Below are 12,292 nucleotides of genomic sequence, written 5' to 3' on the forward strand. Positions count from 1 at the left end.
CGTAACGGTAACAAAACCTGGCTGACTGAAAAAAAATGGCATAACTTTCATAGAAGTCATCCAAACTTTTCGGACCTTGGCTCTTTAGAATCCATTTTTCAAGAACTTTCCAATGATAGGTCATATCATGGGGTTCTAAGTAATATTTAGAGGGGTCTACCGGGTTGCTTTTTTTTGTACAACTTTGATGATGTGGCACTCTCAAAAGGCCCAAAAATGAGTTCAAAATTTTCCTAATGACTGACAAAATTCAGATGACCAAACCGTGCATGCCAAAGTTTTGCATCTGAAATAGCCCTTGAATCTGCAACAACATTTGCAAAATTTTGTCCACACTTGTCATACAAAGTGAGCTTATACAACCCACGGCACAAAAGGCCAGATGCAACAATTTCATCACCAAAACTGAGATCATGAATTGTACATCTGTCATCCACAAATTTGACTACAAGTCCAAGTCTAGCAAGTGCGGATATAGACAAGAGATTCTTCTTGATCCCAGGTACATAAAGTGCATCAACAAGTGTGAAGAAACTTCCATTTGCAACAGTAAGCACAATCTTTCCAACTCCCTGAACCGGATAAGAGGCATTGTTGGTACAAGTGACTAGATTCCCATGAGGGACAGACTCGAGAGAGGTAAACAATTCACGATGTGAGGTAATGTGCTTCGTAGCACCACAGTCGAAATACCACACATATGAATTTGCAGCAACTGACAAGCATGCATCATGGACAGCAGGATTGTAAATGCACTCTATGCTAAAATCTCATTCTACATCAACATCAGCAACATAGTCTCCTTTCACAGAAGACTCAACAATGGTTGCATTTGTAGTGGAACCAACATTTGCAGTGGAACCACCCTCTTTCTTCTTAGCCTCTTTGGCCTTCAACTTAGAACACAACTTGATCAAGTGATCATTAGCTTTACAATAATGTCAACGCATCTTCTTTTTGCCCTTATCACCAAAATTGCCAGACGAAGTGCTGTGAGAAGAAGCATTAGGAACAGAAGTTTTGCCACTCGCAGCATAACCATAAGAAGTGGCTGCATTGCTGTTACCACCCTTTCTTTGAGAAACAATAAAAGCCTGTTCAACTGCACGCTGCCTAGTCTTGTTTTTTCTGGAAAGTGACTCTTACAACAGCAATGTGCATAATGCATCAAACTTGACAACTTCTGGATTTCCTTGGGTCATAAGTCTCCAAGTACTAGCAAAAGTCTGGTAAGAATCTGGTAAGGCATCAAGAACAGTCTGCACAAGGGAACTGTGTGAAATGACTTCACCTGCAGAAATAAGTTGCTCATTGATATCCTTGACACTAGAAAGGAAAGTGTCCATATCATCTTCCTCATGCATAATCTTCGACTCCAGCTCTTTACGCAGCAAAGCAATCTTAGCCTCATTGCGACTTGCATAAAGACCAGCCAAAATATCCCAAGCCTGTTTTACAGATTTTGCTAAACGGATGTGAGGAACAATGGTGCACTTCACAGACAAAACAATCAATGCATGAGCCTGCGCATCCTTTACATCCCAACAAGCTTGTTCTGGCGTAGGCAAAACAACTCTAATAGCAGCAATCCTTGCAGCAAGACCTGCAACATCCTCAACATCGCCTACATCCTCAGAACCAGGACGTACATCAATGCCTTACACAATATTCCAGACGCCCTTTGACACAAGAACGTGTTGCATCATATAAGCCCACATAGGGTAATTGTCCCCATCCAACCTGTCCTCAACAACAAACATCTTTAACACATCTGTGTTGTTGTCATCCATGGTAAATGCTACACCTGATGTGAAAACTGCCCGAAAATAGGAGAAACGGAGCGGGAACAACCGTAGAAGACTATGAGGCACCTGTTATGCAGAAAACGACATTGATAGAAACTCTGCACAAAATGATGAAATAGCCTGTGCAGTACTGCCTATAGTGGAAACGGAGGCCGAAATGAGCCCGAATCAAAAATCTGAGCAGACTAAGCTCTCCGAGCCTTCCCGAAATATTTGTCGACCTGCGAACGCTCGCCAAAGCTCACTGATATCGGAGAAAGTGAGCAGGCGTGTACTGGAGAAGTTGGTGACTAAGCCCGGGAACTGCTATGATACCAATTGTTGGAATTAGGGTTGCAGAGAAACACACACAGCTTAGAGAAGATGAAGGAAGCTCAAGGCACACAATAGAGAGTGTGTTACTTAGTGTGCAATGGAAAGATAGATAGCCCTAGAGTGATGGGCGTATATACAATGCTCGGGGGAAAAAACCTCCTAAAGAGGGAAAAAATGTCCCGGCGGTCCTAGTGTGTTCACACACATCACTACCACATGTATATGGTAACACTTTGAGCACCAAACATGAACACCATACATTGTTGAAAATGGATCTTTCTACTAATTGCAACATTTATTCCAATGTGTGGAGTGAAATGAAAGGGAAAGACCACTATGCGTGGACCATTATCCATGATCTATGCATGACCTTATGATTCAAATAGAACAAAAATCTATACATCAAAACTAAGGTCATATCTAATGAGAGGCAAAATAAAAGGATTCAATGATGCATTTATTTCAGCTAACCTACAAGGACCTACAATTCTATGAATCACACGTTGGAATTGTAGCTTAGTGATAACTATGACGTGTACCTTTTGCCTTGCAATGGGGATGAAGGGGCCATACAAATTTTCATGATTTATGCAACCTACTTGGTTACATGCTAAAGGCTACACAATACGAAACAACAACAACATACACAAAGCCCTCCTCTGTGGGGGCACCAAAATTGAGGTGGCCGAGGCGTGCAACAAGAGAGGTAACCTCTAAACACTCCTCAAGGCTCCTGTGCTGCTCAATTGTTGGGACTGGGGCAACCACAAGGAAGAAAAAAACAACAACAAATCCACAACCAAACAAGTGAAAGGGCACCATTTGTTTTTATTGATGTAGACCTATTTACAAAAAGTAAGAAAAAATACATGTAGAAAATGGTTGTTAACTGAGCCGACGTCAGTTAACAGGAGCTGCTAAAGATCGAAGCTTTATGAATGCACATTGAAGATGAATATGAAGAAGCAATGAAGATTGGAGTTACACACTTTTCACATTTGTCCAAAATGGCCATGTATTGTAGTTTCTCGATTTATTTATCCATTGTGATAATTGTAACGTGTTACGGGCTCAATAAAAGTTCCAAGATGTAAATAATAGGTCAGTTAGTGTACCTAGGTTACATATACAATAAGTTGTGGAGCCTCAAAGGTCTCTCGATTTATTTAGCCATTGTGATAATTGTAACGTGTTACGGGCTCAATTAAAGTTCCAAGATGTAAATAATAGGTCAGTTAGTGTACCTAGGTTACATATACAATAAGTTGTGGAGCTTCAAAGGTCTTGGGCGCCGGACATTACACATTTAGACCTTAGCTAAGGTATAAAAGCCAACTTTGTAAAGATTTTATTAAGTTTTTTGATAATAGAAACATAGCGTGAGCTAACGACGCTCACTTCTCTCCTTCTCACGCTTCCTGATTCCTTCTCGGTTGTCACATTGCAGTGCCATCGGTTGCCTTGCAACCGCAGGTAAGAGCTCTACGCGTTGACGTAAACATTTCATGGTAATCTGTAGCCTTTGGCATCTCCGACTAATTTCATCATAAGTAAGAATTTAAGTTAGAAAATCATAAAATAAGTATAGGCGGGGTATTGGGGCATCATTGTTAAGCATTTAGATGCATTCTGGGTCGAAAACGACTAGGTCAAAAACTCACTGCTGTTGATAATCACGATTTTTTCACTTGACCTAAAGTGAGATATGAGACCATAATCATATGTGATTAGGTCTTATAAAGATGTCCTAGAAGTTTTGTAACGTTTGGATGTGGTTTGATGCTGTAACGTTTATGATTTGTTTATCAATTAGCGACTAGCTTTTGGTGATTTCGGTCATTTGAGTGTAGCTTGAGTTAGATGCGAGTTTTCTGTTGTTTTCCAAGAGATTGACAACCTCTTGTAGCCTCTATACACTAGTCGAGTCAGTTTCATCCCATGGATTGACAATTATGTTCGTGGTTCTCGCCATGTCTGCAATAAGATAAGAGTGAGGTAAGATTTGGATCTCTTAAGTCAAAATTGTGGCTAGATTTATAAAGTTAGTTTGCAGATAGAAAACTGTTGACAAATGTGAGAAGGTTTATCCAAACTTGGTGAACCTTTGCTAGGGAGCTCAAGTTGAGGTGCTTAACCAGTTGGTATCAACATTTTGACAAAAAGTTACAAAAAAATGCCAAAAGTAAATAATTGCGATTATTTACGTCTGCTTTAGAATTAAACATTTTTGCACATTTGGGTATACCACAAGGTCAAGCATATCAAGTAGACTCCACAAATCAAATTTGGTGAAATTTGGTTCTCAAAATTGAGACTTAAGCCAGATTCTTGGAATCAGAGTCTGTGGATAATAAATAGTTGATAACTTGGACAAATCTTGTTCAAACTCAACCAAACTTGTCTAGAGACCACAACAAGGTGATTAATTGGGAAAACAAGCCTAAAAAGTGTAAAAAACTAAGAAAAGTAAATAATCGTGATTATTTACTATTGGGACCCAAAGACAGAATTTGGACTTTTGAGCTTGTACAATGTTAGAACAACATAATACAAGGCCACTGGTCAAGTTTGGGTTCCATCGGATCAAAATTAATACATGATAACTCAGTTTTCAAGTTGCAGATTAGTCCTTTAGCTCCTTATAAGAATAGAATTGGGAAATCTCATTTGCTGACTCACTTAGCTCAAATTGAAGAACCAGGTTGCAAGCAAATAATTGGAAGCTTGACAGGAGCTGAATTCAAGTCAAGTGGAAAAATGGATAACAATCTAATCCGCTAGTTAGGTTATTCAAGGCCCAAATTTTATCATTTCAAAAGTTGCAATCAATTCTGACATATTCAAGCTAGAGTTAGTCAACTTTTGGACTCTAAAGAGTGTGAATTGCAAAAATTGCTTTGGCCCAAGTAGTTTTGTCAAGCCGAAGCAAGAGAAAATTGACCAAGCAACATCAAAATCTGCTAAGGACATCTTTACATATTAAGCACATCATGGACTCAAATCGAGCCAAGAGTTCAAATGCACAAGAATCAAAGCTAACCAGTAGCAGTGGCAACACATGTACAACAACAACAGAGGAGATTTTACAGCTATATGGCTACAATGGAGATAAAGTCTTATATGCAGATTCAAAAGGCCATAGATACTTGATGAGCAGCAAAAGAAACACAGGAGCCACGATTCTATTGATTAGAGTAAAGCTAGATTCAAAGAACTCCTAGATGTTCACAGACTTCATTGGAGCTAGGTATTGCAAGCTCAAAGATGAAGTGCATATAGAAGTTCAAAAAGTCAACCCAGGTGTTCATCCAGAAAACTGCACAAGCCAGCAAAACATACAGTAGGTGCATATGCAATCAGGGTCATTGTACATGGATTACAGTGGTCAGATCTATAGTCGAGAACCAGAAATGGAAGATCCAACAGATCAACCAGTAGAAGCCAGTCTAATGGAAGAACCAAGCCAAAGACGGTACAAAGGTCAAGATGGAGCAGTCTACAACTTGATGCTCAATGTTTTGAAAACAGATGCCGATAACTTGGCAAGCACAGAAACAAAATCTCATCTGCAAGAGCTTGACATGACAGAGCCAAATGAAATATTATCAGTCATGGCGTATTGCTCAGATTGTGGACAAAAAGGTGGACATTTTTTTGAAGATTGTCCAAGAAATCCAGACAACAAGGACCCATCAACTGCCAAGCAAGGTACAGAGAAAATTGGAAGTACGAATCTCGATGTAAGTGCATCTAACTGGTCACTTTTAATGCAATCAAATGATTCTGCATTATCATTAGAATCACCAGTAAAAACACTGTAAGTTCAAAATGAGCATAAAGATGCACACACCTGAAAAGCTTAAAATTGATTCTTTGAACAACAAATTCCTGCATGAATTTTGTCAAGCTGTCTAGATATCACCGAATGTTGAAAAGACTGTTAGGGTTGTGAATGATTTTGCATCCATTGCCACAAGTGTGCAATCATTCACGAGTCTATGGGACACATAAAAAAGAATGATGTTAGCTTTGTATGGTACACATAATTCATATGCACACTATGTAGACCAAAAAGGGCAGCTGTACAAAAAGGATCAACCAGTGTTTGGACGGCCCACATACCAGCTCATAGAAGTGCATCCCATGATAGATCAGAAAAGATGGTTTATTTCAGAAGATAGAATCTACTATATCCATTCTCTCTAGAGCTAAAGGATATTACCCGAGTGAACCCAAAAATTTGTTCAGAGCCAAATTCTCCTTCATCGAAAATCAAGCTTCGACGTGGTGACCAAACAAGCATATACTTTGACCAAAACAGTCGTAGATATAGAGGAGAGTCTAAGATCTATGATGACTTGGGTCCTAAAACCACAGAAGCTCATATCATAAGAGACCCATGGGATAGACAATATCAGGACAAAGATAGTGCTATCTACAGCTTGACTTGGAGAATAAGTTGTCATGTTTCACGGAGACACATAGGAAACTATGCAGAAGGTTTACAGATGTCAAACATCAACAATTCTACCCAAAGTGTACCTTCACAATCCCAAAAGGTGAGACTAAACCAGAGCCAAACAGTTTTGAACTCTCACAATGAAGCAGGCTATAGTGATCACCCTAGGAAGGGGGGAGCTACAAACCCATCAAGCTCAGCTCTAATACCAGGAAATGCTACACCAATTAGAAGCCCTAGAGCCTCTAGTCAACATACCCCTTCAAAGCAAAAACCATTGAAAGATTATATGGTTGCTGGAAGTTTCCCACTAACCCAGATCCCATCAAAATATGCAAAAAAATGCTTCTATGAAGATCATGAGGGACAAAAATATCAGTTAATCACCACAAGTCAAAGCCAAAAGCCAACAAATCCCGTAGTGCTCAAGAAATTGCATGAGACCAAGCTCGCATATGCATATCGAGATGCAAATGGCAATGATTCTCAACAGGTTTATGACCTTGTATACGCCCCTATGGATACTAAACCTGAAGGCAAAGACTATCTGAAGATGATGCAAAGCCTCAAGCTGCCAGAACAGGTGACAAAAAAGTCAAAATCACAAAGGTCACCACCAAAATCTCCTCCGAAGAGACAGATTCTGCCAAAAAGTACAGTGGATCTTCTAAGATCAAAAGTTACTCAAATGCAGGTAGATAATGCTCAACAATTTCAAAAAGGTGTAATATTATAGCCAATGGAGTCAACATCAATGGTAGCAGGTGATCAAGACAAAGCCAACGTAGAAAAAGTTCAATCCACAGAAACTGCCACTACAGAATCAATTAGTATAGAAAGAAATCCTGAGACGATTAAGTGCAACATTGTTGGTGAGAATGAAGAAAAACTCTCAAGCAAAGTAAAGCTAGATTTCAAGTTAGACAAGAACCTCATGTCCTTTCGCACTTGGAAAAGATGTGGACAATCACAACTAGAAGATGCTCCTGAATTTGTGAGCATATCTGGAAACAAATGAGCAGAATGCTGGGGAATCATCTCCACCACCATCTCCACCACCATTGAAGTAAGTTTACAAAACATTAAAGCCCAATTCCATGTGGTAACAACAAAAGATGTACCAGATAACATCATAGTGGGAATGCCATTGGCCCAAAAGGTCCTAGAGATACAGAGTCCAATGAAGATGCAATCATCAAAGAAAACAAAGAATGAAGACCAGGACGGGTCACTCGTGAACAACAGCATAAAATCCTCAAGCACAGTTAAAATGGAGATCGATATCAAAGAAGATCTCATTGAAGATGATTCACCTCCATCAAACAGAATTGCAGAAGAGCTTAAATCAAATCAGGTAATAGCAAGTGCAGATCAAATAGAGCAAAGGGAAACCATGAAAGCTATTGAGCAGAGAATGCCACTAAGAGAAGAAGTAAAGAAGAACGAGGTTGCAACCAACCAAGAAGCTATAGGAAGTCCACAGATCCAGACATTGCCAGCTAAATTAGCTGATGAAAGTCAGATTGGAAAACAGAGTCTCAAGCCACCCTCCATAGAGACACAATTAGATCAAGATGAGACCATGGCAAAAGCACGTCAGATATCTTCAATAGAAGCAGCAATGAGAATAGCTATAAGTACAAAAGGAGCAAGTGTTAGATGCAATGCTCTACTGGATAAAGAAGAAAGGTGCAATATGGTTGCAAACAACATCGAGAGCATTCTAGAGATTACTCAGGATAAGCTAGGTAATAGAGAAATCATGGGTAAGGCTACAAGTCAAGAAGAAATGGTTGCTACCCTTAGCATCCAAAATCATGAAGAGTAGGTAAAGTTTTAGGTAAAGTCTTCAAAAGACATGCATGCATATGTCATCCTTGGACATCAGTGGTTAGACCAACACAAGGCCTACAAAGAAGATAAAATGCTAATACTCTCTTTTCCAAGAGGTAGTCAACAACATTTACAGGTATTGTTAATGCTGGATTCAAAGTTGCAAAGGACACAAGATTCATCGACAAATCTTGCAAACAAAGGTAAGGCCAAAGTGGACCCTCCACCGATTAGAAAAGAACGTGTGACATCATATGCCTCTACATCAAAGAACCCTCATGGATCAGCTTCTTTAAGCAAGTCAGGCTTTCAAAACTTCACGTCAATTGCTGAACCAACTAAAACCTCTAAGGAGACACCCAAAAAATCAAAGGTATATCAGCCAAAGTACTCAAGAAAGCAAAGGAAAGTCAAGCAAGTGTTTGTTCCAAGCAATTTAGTCAAAGTCAATGATCCGGTTTGGATTAAAGACAAAAAATCAACACAAAAAGACAAACACATGGGATGGATAGCATCACAATGGAGCTTAAAAGAACAGGAGTACTATGGAGATAACAGACAGATATGGGTACCAAAACCTCAGGTAAGGGCATATGAAGTAACGTCAAGTCCCTCCCAAGAAAGAAGACCCACAAGATATCAACCTCGACAATATCCTAGCATACCTAAGAAGTAGGTATACAACATAAACACATCGAAAGATGCTAAAGTCTACCATAACTCTCAAGAGGATACCGAACAAAGACGGATCTCAAAGAATCTTCCTCTTAGATAAGGATTCTACAAAGGTTATACAAAGATTTGGCTACCAGCCAACCATAAGCCAACTACAACTACAACAGACCTGCATGAAGATCTCAAGAACTCAACAAGACCTAGAGCGAAGTAAAGTCAACAAAGGAGTTACAAAGGTCCTTAAAAGATTTGGATTCCTAAGTATTCCAATGAATCGAGTCAAAAGCCAGATGTCGACAGCCAACAAAGGCCTACAATAACATCAAAGAATCCTAACAACAGGCCTAATTGGAGAATCAAACAAATAATGGAGTCTTCACAGTCAAAGAAGGACAACTCAACCAACGAGAATGCATATTCAAAGATGATAAAATAGGTATGGAAAAAGAAACCTTCAATGCCAATTTGGTCCTTCACTAATCCTCCTTTTAAGGATTCAAGCTTACTTTTACTTGAAGAAATGTTTGTAGTAAGCACAAGAATGTAAAAAGTCAAGTTGCCAGGGTGAAAAAAACACTCTTTGGCATAGTCAGAGTCGGGCTGCTAAGTCGTAAAATGAGCAATGCATTAGTCCCAAAGCTTCATGTCTTAATAAACTTTACACTAAGATTCATAGTTATTAGGCTTACGCTCAAGCTGGAAGAGTTGAGCATATCTAAGTCATGTTGCTCATGCTGGATGAGATGAGCATAAGAGTCGAAGTCTATTAACTTACAATTGGTGGAGTGTCGTAGAGTCCAACACTCACACACAGTGCACAGTAAGATGAGAGCACATAATCTCGACAATGAAAACCATTCTTAAAGGGATGCCAACTTGCAAATCCATGTCATATGCTTTATAGCTACACCATCTTTCTAAAGAACCCCTCAAAATCTTTCTTGCACATTATATTGTCTTCCATGCATTTTTGTGTATGCACATATAGGATGTCCCATCATCGGACATATGCATTAGACACGCTTTTTTCTTCCACCTATGTACCTTGAGTGGAATACAACAGGCAAACCAATGTTCCATCATGCTACCTCTCATATTTGCTACGGTTTTACTTCCATATCTATCAGCAAATAATCCCTTGAGTACTTTATTAATATTTCCCATGCTAATAAGTACTCCAATAATGCGCTTATCTTAAAGGCACTTTTTTCCCACTGGGTTTTTTCCTTTGGTCATTCAGGTATTACACCCTAATTAAGAACCTCATCATTCTACTTCCCTTGTACATACTTTTCATAAACAAACAGCAACCTCATCATTATGCTATTACAACGGACAAATGCAACATCATCTCTCACATCAAACAACTTCGGATCAATGAAGATGCTACAACAAATTGAACCTCTTCAACATATTCAACGACAAATGAAGATAATCACCCCATCAACAGCCAATCAAAACCTTCCACAGCCTCCACGGACACTTTTCATTATTGCCCAAGGACAGGCACTAAAATTGGAAGGGGGGAATGTTAACTGAGCTGACGTTAGTTAACAGGAGCTACTAAAGATTGAAGCCTTATGAATGCACATCGAAGATGATCATGAAGAAGCAGTGAAGATTGGAGTTACACACTTTTCACATTTTTCCAAAATGGCCATGTATTGTAATTTCTTGATTTATTTATCCATTGTGATAATTGTAACGTGTTATGGGCTCAATAAGAGTTCTAAGATGTAAAGAACAGGTCAGTTAGTGTACCTAGTTTGCAGATACAATAAGTTGTGGAGCGTCAAAGGTCTTGGGCACGGAACATTACACATTTAAACCTTGGCTAAGGTATAAAAGCCAACTTTGTAAAGATTTTATTAAGTTTTTGGATAACAGAAACACAACGTGAGCTAACATTGCTCACTTTTCTCCTTCTTGTGCTTCCTACTCCCTTCCTGGTTGTCACATTGCAGTGTCGTCTGTTGCGTTGCAATTGCAGGTAAGAGCTCTACGTGTTGACATGAATATTTCATGGTAATTCATAGCCTTTGGCGTCACCGACCCGTGGCCTAATTTTATCATAAGTAAGAATTTAAGTTAGAAAATCATAAAATAAGTATAGGCAGGGTATTGGGGCATCATTGCTAAGCATTTAGATGCATGTTGGGTCAAAAACTACTAGGTCAAAAACTCACTACTGTTAATAATCGTGATTTTTGCACTTGACCTAAAGTGAGATTTGAGACCATAAGCATGTGTGCTCAGGTCTTATAAACATGTCCTAGAAGTTTCGTAATGTTTGGATGTGGTTTGACGCTGTAACGGTTATGATTTGTTTGCCGATTAGGGACTAGCTTTTGGTGATTTCTGACATTTGAGTGTAGCTTGAGTTAGATGTAAGTTGTCTGTTGTTTTCCAAGAGATTGAAAACCTCTTGTAGCCTATATACACTAGTCAAGTCAGCTTCGTCCCATGGATTGACAATTATGTTTGTGGTTCTCACTATGTCTGCAATAAGATAGGAGTGAGGTTAGAAACCCGTCCCACAATGGTAATTTAGTAAAACGAAATGACTGGGTGAAAGGTATTTTGTGATTTTTCCTTGGAGTGGATTCACACAAAAATTTAGAGAGGCTTGGGTGAAAAGACCTTTTTATAGAATAAATAGTATGCACACTAGTAAGAAAAGTATGGTAATTGTGAGTCAATGTACATAACATACTTAGGAAAATAATGCACACCTAGGTGAAAATATTCAAATAAATATCAAAATAATTATAATAAAATCCCTATATCTAAGCCCTATATACAATGAAATATTTACACATAAATGGATCATAATATATTTTATTTTCTAGCTTTATTTATTTATTTGGCTCAACTAGCCTAGTGACTAAGTAACTGAGGGTTTTTAAGGAGATATGGAAAAAGTCCCCTACTCACACACGCCTATGCACAATGAAAAAGGTGATGATAGCCATAGTGTTTAGGTGATTTTTCTTGGGTGAGGTAGCTCACTATGGAAAATACGGATAGCCAAAAAACGATTATCAATAGCAAAAAGGTTTTGCTATATATTATTTGCTTTGTGTGGCGTAACTGTGATTGATGTCGCTTTGCTAATTGAAAACATCGCCGATAAAAGAAGATCAAAGAGATGCTTACTTTTAAAATTCTTTGAATTTTTAGGATTTTTTTGAATTTGCAGAGATTC

The sequence above is a fragment of the Adiantum capillus-veneris genome, chromosome 8, assembly GCF_014529385.1.
Source record: "Adiantum capillus-veneris isolate H3 chromosome 8, ASM1452938v2, whole genome shotgun sequence".
NCBI lineage: Eukaryota > Viridiplantae > Streptophyta > Polypodiopsida > Polypodiales > Pteridaceae > Adiantum > Adiantum capillus-veneris.